We start from the raw sequence: 16,205 nt of genomic DNA on the forward strand, positions 1-16,205 counted from the left end.
CCAAACTGTTCAGAACTGATCGGGTGGTGTTGACATAGCTTGTATAGCTTTGATAAAAGATCTAAATGATCGATAGAAAGCTGAAAGCCGACTCCTACTTTCCCAGAAATCTTAGAAAAGCCATTTAACTTCTCCTGTCTTATGCCGGACAGAGAGATATATATTCAGATTTAATGAAACTCACATAATTAGAAAATATAAATTGTGTTTTTTATTGAACAGAGCAGAATTATTTGAAGTTAAAGAAAGGGCAGCCCCTAAAAATATTTTCGTACGCCTTGGAACATTAAAATCAGCTCAAAAGAAGTATCATTAAATAATTTGTCATCTTTGGAAGTTTCCTATCGTGCTAACTGATTTGATTGAAACCCTTTTAGACACAGGATGTACATTTTTTGTGTTGTGTGCACATAAATTAGACAATGTTTTGCTCAACAATTAGAAAGAGATTATAGATTTTCGTTGTTTTAAACTAGCCCCTGGTTAGCTTTTCAAACTGTTGACACGTTTAAGATCCCCTTTCAATTTTCAAAAAAAAAAAAAATAATTCGGAAGCTTCCTGTGATGCTGGAAAAATTTATAATGGACCCTTTGTCTTTGAGACTTTTAGCCAACACTGGAACTCGAAAAAATGAGATTTACAGTATCGAACGTGCTTCAAGAGCTAAAAATGAACTCATGACTATTTTCTAAATTTTTTGTAGCTTTACATTTAAAATAAAAATAAGAATGAGACGAAAAAAGTTCAAATAGCTGAATGAGAAATTCTGGGCTTATACTTTAAGTTTTTTTTTCAGGAATAAACTATTTCTAATATAGTTTTCATGGTAATTAATATCCACCTTAATAGAACGCTGGAAGACAAGGAAATTATGTAGAAACTTTACATTATTTAAGGTAGGTTACAATTGTTTGTTTTTTTCAGTAGATTCTTTGACAGCATAATCTTCTGTGAACTGCCATCTCATTAAAGATTAATTTTAATTACTGACCACCAGCAACATGTTTTTTTTTCATTTTGGAGACAAAAAAACAAACAAGAAAACTAACTCAGTAAATTGTAGCAGCTGAACAACTAGCGAAATGGGCAAACGAAAAAATTGAAATGCTTAATAAACAGCTGATATCCTTACTGGAATCAAAATGTCAACTTACAGAGGCATCTGTGGAGAAGCTTAAACAGATGATATCCTTACTGGAACAAAAAATATCCATACTGGAATCTCAAATCCGTCAAGATTCAAGAATCTTAGGAAGAACCGTTATCAAGAACCGTAAGTTCAAGCCCTTAAGGAAGAAACAAATTGACTTGTTGGGCTCAGAACTGTCTTGCAGCATCTGCCTCGAGGTGTTAGTTAAACCAGTTAGAAGACAAGACAAGGAAATCATACAGAAATAACGAACTTTTACATTATTTAAGGTAGGTTACAATACGTAGGTCAACGCCCCGCTCTTTACGCTAAAGTTTGACTCTTTCTCTCATCTCTCCTTTTTAAAACAGAAAAAATAACTTTAGCGTAAAGAGCGGAGCGTTGATGAGGGAACAGCCCATTTCATATACGGATTAATTTCTGTTCGTTTTATGGTTTTAATGTCGCTCCTTACTTTCAGTAAAAAAAAACTTTTTTTTAATTTAATTAAGTTTCAACTTCACTCTTAACTTCTATAAAAAAAATAATTAAAAAAAAATAAAATTTCAAGGAAAAGCTTCTGCTTGTTACACAACATTTTAAAGATCTTTGGGTGGCTGACTGCTGCAGTCAAATAGTTCCTGGCAACGAACTATTTGAAATCAAATAGTGATTTCATATTACATTGAAATCAAAAATGAGAAGAGCAGATTTTACATGATCCCAGTCAAAAATTGCAATTATACTACAAAATTGGCAGTCAAAATATGTTTTTTGCATTAAGCTGCAAAATGTCCTCATCGCTATCAGATTTTACTGTAAACCCTTGCACATTCCAAATTTCATTTAAGCCAAAGAAGACAAATGTATCAGAAAGGAGGGAACAGCCCCTTTCATATACGGAAAATTTCTGTTCGTTTTAAGTTTTAATATCGCTTCTTACTTTCAGTTAAAAAAAAGCTGGTTTTTTATTTAATTTTTGAACGCTTCTGAATTAATGCATGTTTTGATTTTAATTTACTGACGACCAGCAACATGAATTTTTTTCATTTTAGAGACAAAAAAAAAACTAACTCAGTAATTGTAACAGCTGAACAACTACCGAAATGTGCAAGCACTAATCCATGTCTATGGATTAATTACTGTCTAATCCATGTCCCCCTTGTTATCTGCCACTTTTACAACCATCATTGTCAGATATGCCAAAGTCTGCATTCCAGCATAAATCTGCCAGCTTCAAAAATTAGTATTAATTTTGCCCATGTACTGGGCTGAAAAATTAGCCCAGTACATCAATCTGGCCCACAGAACTATGTTTAGCTTTTCTGCTATAAGAGCAAAAATGATTACGTTCACACAGTCAAGATTTATACACAAAATTTTATGACAAAAACCTAAGAGTGAACATGCATGGCTTGAAAGTTAGGGAAATCATGAATAGTTGCCCAAATCATCCCCAATCAACATTTTATCATGATATGCTGCATGTCTGAATGAACTATTCTGGTAAGCTGTGCAACCAGTGTAACTCTGCGGTTTGTGATTCCCTGCTTTTCAGATACGCCAGATATACCAGACTTCGACAAATGTCTGAACCATACTAGAGCGGATTATCTGGAGCCAATTCCAGTAGATTTCCTCAGTCAAGTCAAACAGTTCGTGGTAACGAACTGTAGTAAGGCGCAACCCAGCTCAATAGTAACCGAAACTCTAAAAAAGGAATTTTGATACCAATAGTTAAATCAAAAGAATCGTATTTTAATGCTGATTTTAAATATATAAGTTTCATCAAGATCAGTTATACTCATCAAAAGTTAGGAGCCTGAGAAAATTTGCCTCATATTAGAAAATAGGGGGAAACACCCTCTAAAAGTCATACAATCTTAATAAAAATCACACCATCAGATTCAGCATATCAGAGAACCTTATTGAAGAAGTTTCAATCTCCTATCTACAAAAATGTGGAATTTCGCATTTTTTGCCAGAAGACAGATCATGGATGCGTGTTTATTTGTTTGTTTGTTTTTTCCCCAGGGATGATCGTATCAACTAAGTGGTCCTAGAATGTCGTGAGAAGGCTCATTCTAACAGAAATTAAAAGTTCTAGTGGCCTGTTAAAGTGAACAAAAAAATTGCAGCGCACCTAGGCCCCCTCCAATGCTCATTTTTTCCCAAAAGTAACCAGATCAAAATCTGAGATAGCCATTTTATTCACCATAGTCGAAAAAGCAAATAACTATGTCTTTAGGGACGACTTATTCCCCCACAGTCCCAGTGGGAGGGGCTGCAAGTTACAAACTTTGACCTGTGTTTACATATAGTAATGGTTACTGTGAAGTGTACAGGCGTTTTCGGGGGGATTTTCTTGGTTTAGGGGGGAGAGTTGAGGAGGGGGGGGTTACGTGGGAGGATATTTCCATGGAGAAACTTTTCATGGGGGAAGAGAATTTCAATGAAGGATTCTCTAGCATTATTTGAAAAAGCAAAGGAAAAATAAATATGAAAAGTTTTTTTCTACTGAAAGTAAGGAGCAGCATTAAAACTTAAAACGAACAAAATTACTATGCATATGAGAGGTTTACCTCCTCGTTATACCTCACTCTTTACGCTAACATATTCTTAGTAATTTCAACTATTTATTTTACGGCCTTTGGGATTCAGAGGTCATTCTTAAGGAATTGAGACAAAATCGAAGCTTTAGTGTAAAGAGCGAGGTGTCGACGAGGATTGAACCCCCTCATATACGAATATAGAAGGTCGTCACGTAAGTTAATTCGTAAGTTACGTATATTTTTACCAATGAAAACGTTTGTAAAAAATTAAAAGTTCTAGTTGCTTTTTCAAGTAATCAAGAACTTGGAGGGTAAATAGGCCTCCTCCATCGCTCCTTTTTTGTCAAAATCTTCTGATTAATTGCAATTAAAGAATATACAAATTTCGTTTTCTATTTGATTTCAAATTTCGTTTTCTATTTTGATCTTGGCTCTAATTTCAAGGTTCTATTTGAATCATTAGTAGCCATAGCTTTATGAAAATCAAGGAGCATGGGGCTTAATTCCCTCTCCCCCATATGTTCCTATTCCTTAGCTTTAACCTTGTTTTTGTTCATTCACACACATCTTTTCTATAACTCTCACAGGAATGTTTTACTATGAAGGTCCCAAATTATTTTTTTAAACTTCTTAAGAGTTACCAGAGTTACCCAAGTTTTGTTGAATTGTACAATAAAATTACAGAAGTTACTTTTTTTTAACTGGGGTTTGACTCATTTTATTTATGTATTTGTACAATAGATTATGATTGATGTGAACGTCAAATGCACCTGATATGAACATTAGTGATGGCAAAGCTTTATGTGCTAGTACTAATTTTGACGCAAAACTCAGATTTGGCAACCATGCTGTGAAAGAAATTTTGAAATTAAATTTTACTTTACTCAAACCTATTTATGTGTTGTCTTTTGCAAATTTTGTCTGTGTAGCTTGGTCCCTGCACATTACTTTTTCCTCTAATGACCAATTCAGGTATATGGGTTGGTAATTCGTCATAATTCATTTACCCTTACACTGATTTCTAATTAATTTCAATGTCAATAACTTGTCAGTTCTCATTTACTCCTTCGTGGTAGTGTATTTGTCAACAAGCTTCTTGCTTGCAATTGACCTTTTAAATGTCAACAAGAATCCTCTTGGCTGATAATCTAATGATTTGTATCCAAAACTTTTGATCAGTCATTGCTTTGTCTCTACCCAAAACAAAGCCCATTACTTATTACAATTGTAGTAGAGATTAGCCTAATCAGAATCCTTTTGATTCAGCAGATGGGGAATCTGAACTATTTTTAGGATTTGCTTCAGAACCCTTGGGGGTTGATTTTACAATAGTTATGTTGTGTGACTGAGCTAAATTTACCTTTGTGTAATTAATGTTTGCACAGTTTCTGGAGAATGAGAATCTAATAGTGTTATCTTTGGTCGTATATTCCTCAATAATTGTCAAGTTTTTCTTTTGTAACCAGTTTCCTGCAATAATGGCACCTATGGTAGACTACAAAAATAGAAAGCTAATAACTTGATATGCAAGTACATCAAATGTCTTTCAAGTAATTACCAAACATTAAGACATTATCAGCCAAACCCAGAAAGAAGAAGGACAAATGATCTGGCCTTCTAAGAACATGCCTTGACTGTTGATAAGTGACTGATGAAAGTTAGTATCTTCTGAAATTCTTGTTCATACCCATTTTCGAATAATTTGAATATATTTGTGCTGGAAAAGGCTCTTACCAGTGTCTTTGAAGTACCAAGTTAATCAAAATGAAATTTTTTTGCCAAATGCCTTTTTTCTGTGTGTGACACTTAACACAATTCTTTACAGAAAGAGCTAGATGAATTTTATTCGAGGACGTCCTGCTTTTCATTTAGCAACTATTTTAAACAGAATATTATTTGGCAAACTATCATCCTTCATGGGTAAAAACTGAATAACTAATCTTGAACTTTCATCTCATAATAGCCCAAGACAACCCTAGCGCGATAGTAAAGCCCTAGGACAATAATTTCACCAAGCTTAACCTTTCATTTATGGCATTTAAAACACACACTCGTAAAATAGACTGGAGGCTATATAAAGTATACAAGTTTTTCCAATAAAGTCACTAAAGTTTTAATAAATAAATAAAGTTTTATAAAGTAATTCAAGTTTTTTTGTTTGAAAACATTTAGGCCTTTTCAGGGGCAAAATGCTAGAATGCAGTACCTTACTACATACTTTTATGGCATACCATCTACTTAATATCCTTCATCTAATTAGAACCCAGGATTTTCCATAGTTTTGGGATCAAAATATGATGAATATATAATATTTTATTAACAAGATTATGGAAAATCCCAAAATTATTGACAATCCAATATTATAATTAGATGAAGAATATTAGGTAGGGGGTATAACATACAAGTAATCCTTACTACAGCAAGGCATCCCTTCTTATTGAAATAAGACTCCTTTTCTCTTGTACCCTTTCATTAAAGGGCCATTAAATACTGACAATGGGAAGGTATTATAATCAATATCTACTTTATTTGAAAATGGAGTGAATGGTCTTATAAAATATGACATATATCCCTTGTTCATTTGCAGTTAACTCTAAAGTGAAAAGGCTAATAGAGTTTTAAGCTATGATACTATAATAAACCCTATAGATCTTTTTATCCTAACCTTTTTTTCGAGTCAGAGATACCCATATAAACAGGAAAGTAGTTTTAGGGGTGCTATGATTAGAAAAGCGAGACCACTCAAAGTGTAGTCAAATGTACATGAGCGTTGATCCTTGAATGAAAAAAAAAAAAAAAATAGACAACACCTTTCTCAACGATGTCCTCTTGTGGAGCTAAAAGTCACTCATGATCCCACTGTAACAACAAATTCAGTTTTAGCATGTCGCTATATTTGGACTGACATAACACAGGGGTTGTGAAGCAGGTTTGCATGAAAAATCATAATTTAACTTTGCCATAGTTTGGTTGTAATATTACCAGTTCTTCTTTTAACAAAGTAAAAAAAAAATTCAAGTGAAAGCAAAACACCACCAATAAAGATGACCATTTGTTTTACTTTCTCATATGCAGCAATGGTGCTTGCATAGGCCAAGTCAGCAAATCATATCTAGTCTTATACATATCTAGTCCATCTTTCTTCTCTATGCGTAAGTTTTAACATAAAAATCTTAATTTACAAAAACAAAATTATAAAAAATTTAAATGTTGAAAAACAAAGTTTTTGAAGATTGTAGTCACCCATTCCTAACTTGTTGGTGTAATAAGTGGAAAAGCTGTTATGTCTTATTTTTAGCATATTTGTGATCCTGTTGAAATTTGTAAATAATATTTTTTTAATGGAATAAAAAATAGTTAATAAGTTCTGAAGTTTGAATATAACTTCCTCTCCTAATTCCTGTACGAGGAGTACAGGAATTATTAAATTACATCCACCATGGATTGTAGAAAAACGTACAGAAATAATATGAAAAAAAACTTCGTTTTCTTAAAGAGTTAAAGAGGCTGTGTTCCAAAGTCGAACCTTAAAACATACAGGAATTAGAAGTGGCAGTTGGGGGGCTGCCGCCCCCCAAACCCCCCGCTTTTAAAGACTCTTTTGTACAAGTTTTTTGTTTTTTTGCTAACCCCCCGCTCTTGGCTTCGGAAAGGCCCTCTTTTAATTAACAAAAAATTGAAATGAATGAATAATGGAATAACTTCAAAAAATGTTAAACACAAGAGGACAGGAGAACCATTGCGCTGAAACTAGTAATTAGTAACAATGAAGTCCCCCCCACAACAAAAAACCTGTACAAAAGAGTCTTTAAAAGCGGGGGGGTTCATTTTTTCAAGTAAGCTGTCAAGTTGGCAAACTTTTCAGAATTAGAAATCCAAAGAGGATTAACATAGTAGCTTGACAACATTTTCCTGGAGTATATATTTGGTCCTGTACTTAATACTAAAACTTTAATTTTTCTAGCCTTTTTCAAGATAGCAAAATGTAGTATGTCTAGAATTTTACTCCTTTGGTAAAATTCTAACATAACTACTTTTTGCTATCTTTGAAAATGGTTAGGTTACAAAAATGAAACTTTCAGGGATAAGTCTACAGACTAAAGTATATCCCAGGAAGGTATTTTGAAGCAGGAACTACCAATTCTTTTTCTCTTCTGTCAAGGATAGTCTTTAAAGACTATCCTTGACAATCTTTAAAGATATGTATATTATGAAAGTGAAACCTTGCAAAATAAATTTTCTGCTTAAATAAAGTACAAGAAAACAGTTTTCAGCTTCAGAACTTTACTTAATCCCAATTTATGAGGTTTCAAAGATATGCAAATACTTTTCCTAAATTTAGAAAAAATACTCATTTTTAAGGATAAAACTTCTACTCAAATAACAGGAGTTGCATTTTCAGAACTAAAAACAAAGAAAAATAAACTGAAAACTAAAAGTTAAAATAAAATGTTGTTTTGTCAAAATTTCATTGGCCCTAGATTCATTACTGAAGTTTCATCAATAAATTCTTGGTGGTTCATATAATTGTCTTACCAATAAAGTAAACATGCCACTCAATGCATTTTTTCTTATGATCTTTACAAAAATAATAATTGCTTCTACTGCAAGTTTTAGAGCTCTTAAAATTGAAAAATTTTCAACTAAAGTACAAGTTATTGGTCATTTTGATAAAATGATACTAAAATTTCAACAAAATAATACTATACTTTCTTGGTGCCAAAATTATTTATAATAAGGTTAGTTTAGGTAAGGTCAAAAAGTACTTAAATTGAAATCTATGGTAGGAGTGAATATAATATTTGCAAAGAACATAAAAAAGGCATCAAGCAGTATGTTCAATTTATTGGAAAGTCAATTATATGAACTGCAAAAATTTACTTTTCATCTTTGTAACAAAACCTTTTCTAAGATAGTGAAAAGTAGCTAAACTTGAATATTACCCATTTATTAGTCTGTATATGCATACCTAGAAGTTTTGGTTTCCTAGCCTATCCCCTTTCCAAGATAGTAAAAACTAGCTTGTCTATTATTTTACCCTAAACTAGAGAAAAGAGAAGCTTGTTAAGAATTTTACCAAACTACTGCTAGCCTGTACTTGAATAAAGGATTTATCCTTACTTAATTTAAGCCTACAAGAAAGGATACCGCTAGCCTAGATGACCAATTTGATAGTGCAGCCTATAGGCCTGTAGGCTATAAATCCTTAAATTAGCCAACCAGTAGGCTAGTATAAACCTAGGGTCCCAAATGGACATGAGGAAACATATTAAGAATATGATTTTTACTCCAAAATAAGCAGAAAAATCATAGTTAACACATTTTGAATAGAAAAACCTTTTTCTTCACCTCTTTCCTTGTTTTTACAGTTTTTCTAACAAATTTTCGAGTTTCTTAGAGCCTACACAGAAAATACCTTCAACCCTTAATGTGCAAATATATACCCAGAATTCCAGCTTGAATCTAAATATAACACTTATTTGCATCACAAATAAACTTTATACCCATATAGGTTAATGGATATAACAATCAAGTTGCATACTTGGTCAAATATACTTTATATGACAGAATCTTGTACTGCTGAAAAAGACTCATCGCTTGTCTCTTCATAAGGTTCTGGATTTCCAGTAATACCGTCATGCCTTATGTGACTACGTTTTTTAACTGCTTTTCCCATTTTTATAAGCACGATTTCCAACTTTAAACTTGTTGCACTGGATATTCTGACTATTAAAATAGATGCCGCTTGTAGCATAAAGCTGCCTTCTTTTACTGCCACTAGATTTTTTTTTTTTTTTTTTTTTTTTTTTGGTTAGTGAGTGTTTTCGAAAGATCTAGTGACTTTTTGTCTTTGTTGCTGATTATTTTAGAATCATGATAATGCAAAGAAAATTCGGTGGAAAAGACCATACATGCTTCAGTAAGATTAAGTTGATTTTCGTGTTCGGTCTATGGAAAAAAAAATAACGAGTAAGAACGCATATATTGCCGTAAAAGCCCGATGTATTGCAATTTTTATTAACATGACTTTTTAATGTCTACTATGTCTACTTTTTTACTTGCTTACCATAGCTGTTTGATTGCTAAATTAAAATATGACAAAACTGAAGTTTGAAATATAGGGAGGAGGTATTTTGGAAGGCTGGTTTGGATTGAAGGGGAAATGGATTTCCCCACTGTCTTGGAAAAATTCCCTATTGTTTATAAGTTGCGTTTATTTGATATGGAAAGGCAGTGTGGTCTTCGTTGCTATCTTTTTTGTTCGTCCCTATTTTTATATTTTTAGAGTCCTGGTTGTTTACACTAGAGTTATTTTTTTCCAATTTTTTAAAAATTTTAATTAATCAGCAGTTTAATTAGAATAAAGGACTCAATTGAAATTAATGAAACTATTTTAGCACAAAGAGCGAGATATTGAGGAGGAGACAAACCCTACATATACGAAACAATTTCAGTTTGTTTTAAGTTCTAATGTTACTCCTTACTTTCAGTTGAAAATACTTGTTTTTTTTTCATTTAATTTCTCATTGTTTTTTAAATAATGCTGGAAAATCCAGTGCCCCCATCATGGAAATTCTATTCCCACATAATAAATTCCCCTCATGGAAAGATCCTCTGACTGAACTCCTTACAAACCGACCCCCCCCCATCACCAGGAAAATCCATCATCCCTGATATTCTTTTTCCAGCAATGTCCAACAGATAAGTTAATAATTCTAACTTTGTTTTTCGAATACTTTATAATTTAAAATACGGTCGCTTTTCAAATGTGGGGAATATGCCACAGTATAATGTTACACAATCTGTGGTAATACTTTGACTTATCTTGTATCTTTACTTAGACAGCGCAGCGCGACAATTTTAGTAGAAACCAAGCACTAGTACTCATTTTTTCGATTGTTTACCCCCTCTTGAGCACTCCCACAATAAAAATATTGCAGCTATACCCCTGAAAGTTACAATTGTATGTTGTTACTATCACAGTAATAGTCAAAATAGTCGTAACCTAGTTGCCTGTTTCCACTGTTTCAAGTTGTCATAATTTCAGTCGAAGTCGCAGTTACAGTTTCTACATTTGTAACCCTGAAAATTTCAGGTTATTACTGTTAGCCATTTCTTAGGTATTGCAGATAAGCCCATTTAATAGCCTGACACCCAGGAATTTCACCTTAAACATCAACATCAACATCATTTCACCTTCACATCAAAAACTGCGGGCAAATTGGATCAATTTCAACCATTGCCTCATGGTATTCTGGGGAGTAATAAAATCGCCGGAGACTTAGCTATTCTTTATCCAAAACACCCCAAATAAAACCCTCAGCTGTTCATGAGATATTGTAGATACGCACTTTTGACAAACCGGACGTATACAACGTGTTTTGACATTTTTAAGCATCACCCCTTAACATTCCCTAGAGTTTTACCTCAATACCCTCAGCCTAATTGGAACCACCCTTGATCAAACATTATACAATTCCCAATAATAAATCCCATATGGAATCAAGTGGCAAATTGCATAACCTAAAACTCTTACCCTGAGAGATGTGGGGGCAATGTTATCCTTGGAGGCCTAGCTATTGAATCTTTTGACAACTCTGGGAAAGAAGCCATCTCAAAATATTGAACAGTGTTGAAGGGGATCCCTAAAACATTCAGCTTAATACCCTCAGTTGAATGATAGATATACGTGATATGTCATTTTCACAACCAGCACGCATTTATTGTGTTTTGAGTTTATTCAACATCCTCCTCAGTAATTTCTGAAAGTATCATTGTAAAATTATAAACGTTTTAGAGACTCAGCATAAAAATTATAAAATTTTCCTTAGAAACACCACAATATGTAAACAATAATCAACTTGTATAGCTTAACACCCTTACCCCAAGCACTGTGGGGTCATGTCATCCCTGTAGGGATAGTTAATTGACCTTTAAACTATACTGTCCAAAATGGCTATTTTAAAATTTTCATCGGATATGCTTGGGGGAGGGTACCTAAGAAAGCAATGGGAGGTGGGCTGATTGAATTCACAATGCTTGAAATTTTAAACTTAATACCCCTAGCCTCGGTTGTTGTAGTAGAAAGAGTAGTGGCAGTAGTAGCACATAGATTTTGTCTCCTTCGAGACTTCCCTTAGATTTTGCACAATCACGAATGTGTCAGCCGTTTCATTTGCTCTTGCTTGTGGGATTGGCTTGAAAATTCTCATATTAAGGTGCATTCTGGTGTTCACCTTATCGGAGAAATTCCAATAAAGAGAAAGGTCAAACAAGTCTCTACTGTTAGTCAAGTTTTATTTAATATCGCTGTACAAATACCCACTAGATATATTCACCCTTTCCTGATTGATCAGTACATTGATGTCAGCCATGTATCTTAGGCTGATGATATCGTTTTGTTTGCTAAATATTTTGATTAACTTCAAACTGTGGCAAATGTTCTGCAATCTGACATGGTCTTTCCGAAGAGGCTTTAGAAACCGAATTTACGATATTTTTCCCAAGTTCTGGAGAAAGTGATTCCCTTCCAGTCGGTTCACCCTCAATTAATTGCATTGATGCATTCAATTATCCAGGACTTTCCATTAGTGTGTCTATCAAGAATAATAAATTCTTGTTATTCAAATTATTAAGGAAAAATGTTGGAAGATTTATGGCATTCTTTTAAAACTAAAAGGCAATATTGCCTAGGAGGCCTCTACAGTGCAATGTTTCCATCCAATATATTTTTCATTATGCTGGCTTTGAAGTTTTCTAACAAGACTGAAAGGCTTATCATTCGGAATCAATCCTTTAGACATTGTAAAAATTTGCTTGTCCTTTCCCTTTTTTCAGCAATACTTATCGCTAAAACATACGGATTTTTGATATTACTTTGGACGAAATGGACGAGCTTTTATCAAGATTCCAAAAGCGTAGAAAATGTGTATTTCATTTCCCCTTGAATTGTATCCCTGTTTAAAAAATAAATATGACTTAAATTTCTAATTCCCTAGTTATGCATTGGTTAAATGGTATGTAAATTCATTTTTCGGTGCTCCTTACTTCTTATGTTTTCTTCTTCGTTTGTGTATTTTCTTTTTATCCTTTATTCACTCCTCTGTATAATTTTAATATTTTTAAAGAGTTATTTTTATTATTGTTCACATATAAGGTTTTTGTTCAATCACCTCATGTCAACTACAGGGCCTTTTAGTTAGTTCAACATCCTCCTGTACATGCTAAAAGTTTCAACTAAACACAAGCAGCTGTTCCTGAGATATTACTGATACGCCTTTTTGATAACCTTGATACAATTAGGGTCTTTTGATTTAACAGCATCCCTCTCAAAGTAGCCTAAAGTTTCAATTCAACAATTTTAGGCTCTTCGGACCCACCCAGCATCAGAAATTCTCCTTTTTCCCAATAATATATCCCATATGTGCACAATAGGCAATTTGCATAATTTACATAACTTACCCATGGGCCCTAGGTTTCATGTCATCCTAGAGGCATAGTTAATAGAGTTTTTCACTGTCGTGAATAAGAAATGAAATTCGAAAATATTACAGGGGATCCACAAAAAGCGAGAGGCGTCTGCTAACTACTATTGCTGATACTACTACTGTTACCACTCTTACCACTGCTACTACTAATACTACTACTAAACCTACTGCAACTGTAATTGCCATCATGGCAAAGGGTCTTAAGGTAAACATTTCAGGGAGAATTGAGAGAGAGGTTGAACTAAATCAAAACACACTATGTAGATGCGAGCAAAGTTGCCTGGGAAATGTTACCCGATTATCGAAAAAAGGGGGAAACCCCCTAAAAATCATAGAATCTTGGTGAAGCATTACCATACCATCAGATTCAACATATCAGAAAATCCTACTGTAGAATTTTTAAGCTTCTGTCTACAAAAATGTGTAATTTTGTATTTTTTGCCAGAAGAAAGATCAATGATGTGTGTTTATTTTTTTCCCCAGGAGCAATTGTGTCAACCCAGTGGTCATAAAATTTGGCTAAAGGGCACATTTGAACTAAAATTAAAAGTTTTATTGCCCTTTTTAATTGACCAAAAAGATTGGAGGGCAACTAGGCCTCCTCCCTGCCTCAAGTTCGATCGAAAGTTTGAAATAGCTATTTTGTTCATCATAACTGAAGGGCCCAATAATTATACATTTGGATTTAACACGACACCCCCCCCCCCACAACCCCTAGAAAAAGGTTTTTAAGTAATAAAACTTTCCAAACTAGTGTTTGTTATTGGGAAGTATGTATTCATTTTCGTATGGGGAGGGGCGAAGTTTCTACTTAAGGTTTTTCCACGGGGGAATCTACCTTGGAGAGGGAAGCTTCTGGGGGTGAATTTGTCAGGGGAAAGTATATACTTTGGTAATTTGTCAGATTTTCTAAACCAAATTCTTTTGTTTGTCTTGCTTTCTCTTCACGTCTATATTTTTCGCGTAGAGCTGTTAAGGGTAATTGTCACTGTCTAATTTTCACCGGGATTGGATTGTCTAGAGAAAATTTTCGTAGGGAGGGGTATTTCTCAGTGGAGATGGGACCAGGTTTCCTGGTATTATTTAAAAAAAAACAATCAGAAATTAAATATAAATTTTTTTTTAGACTGAAAGTAAGGAGCAGCAGTCAAACTTAAAACGAACAGAAATTGTCACGTACTAAGGGTATTGCCCCTTCCTTAACACCTAGTTCTTTACGATAAAGTTGGAATAGCGTCCCAATTCTTTGAGATCGGCTCCTGAAACTTTTAAGGGTCGTTTAATTAAAATAATAAGAACCTAAGAACAATAAAAACAATAAGATACTTTTCTTAAAAGTACTAGAACACTTTACCATGAAGAGCAATTTGTTGATGAAGGGGTAGTCCCCTTCACACATGTAATAATATCTGTTCATTTAAATTTTTAATGTTTCTCCTTACTCACAGTTGAAAAAATTTGTTTATTTAAGTACTAAATCAAATATAACCATAAATGATGTGAAATTATTTTTCAAGTGAAAGACTGCTATAATTTACTATCAATAAATAAATGAAACCCAAAAGAGTAGGAATTACTAAAAATAACGAAATCAAAATTAGTAAGAACTGCGATCAAAACAAGTGTAAATTACCTCAAAGAAGAGTAGGAATAACACCCCTTGGACTTCTTAAGACCGAAATTTAATTCGCACTTTACTAAAAACAATACACATTTTTATGTTTTCTCTTTTATAACTTTAATAAACCATATATTATTAAAACTTGGACGAATAGATGTGCATATTAAACTGTCAAGTGGGTCATATAATTTAGCTAAGATAAGGTGAACACGTCTATTTTACACCTTTTTTGATGCTCTTTAAATTTCAAAATCAATTTTTTTCAACATTAAACTTTGATCAAAGTATCAAAACAATAACAAAGTAACAATATCAACGTAGGAAAGTATCAAGGTAAAGAGAGAATCAAAGTAAACAATGTATCAAAGTAAACAAAGTAACAATAAGCAAATTGCAAAACTCACAGCCCTTGCACCTGAAATCGAAGCTGCCACGTAAATCACTAAATCCAAGTATCAAAGTAAACAGTGTCACAAAGTAACAATAATTAGGTTCCGTAGCTCGGAGAAATTTCCCTGGGGTCGGGGAAGGTGTTCAACCGTGGAAGCATCGTTATTTGGCCTTTGAACTATTTTGAACAAAATGGCTATCTCGAAATTTTCACCGGACACCCTTTGGGAAAGTGAGACGTGGGATAGTTGCTTATTTATCACTCTTGACTCTCAAAAAAGCTAGAAGTGTCAATATCCTATTGAATGAGAGCCCTCAAAAGTTAATATGACCATCCCTTCCACAAAAACCTCATATTCTAATACTGGTGAACTGACAAAAGTAAAAATCTTTGTCCTGGGGGCTATGGAGTATTTCTAGACCCCTAAGTCACAGTAATTTCATTGGGATTATTTCGGACAAAATGGCTATTTTAAAATTTTGATAAAATGCATTTGGAGAAAAAGTCAGAAGGGGGAGGGTCTTTTTATTTTTTGATCGTGTCCTATCCTTAAAAAGGGCAAAATAAATTTTGATTTTCGATCGAATGAACTTCCTCCAAAGTTTATACAATCTTCTATAGAAGCTTTATATTTTAATTATGTGCTGCTAATATAATTTACAGCCTTTTCCCTCAGGGCTGGGGGGTGTTCGAACCCGGAACCACAGCTATTCGACATTTGGACAAAATGGCAAACTCAAAATTTTGATCGGACGTATTTAGAAAAAAAGGCGTGTGGAGGGTTACTTACCGTCCCGTTACCCTTGAATTTTAAAATAGAGTTAGAAATTTTGATTTAAGTCAAATGAGTCTTTTCCAAAGTCTCTTCGAATACTCCTTCGACAAAAAAATTATATATGAACAATGGACAACTTGCATAACTTACAGCCCTTACCGTGGGGTAGTGAGAGGTTTTGTAAACCGCCGAATCATAATTATTTTAACTACTTCACCTTTTGAATTTTTTGGATATAATGGCCGTCT

Source organism: Artemia franciscana, chromosome 12 (genome assembly GCF_032884065.1).
Source record: "Artemia franciscana chromosome 12, ASM3288406v1, whole genome shotgun sequence".
NCBI lineage: Eukaryota > Metazoa > Arthropoda > Branchiopoda > Anostraca > Artemiidae > Artemia > Artemia franciscana.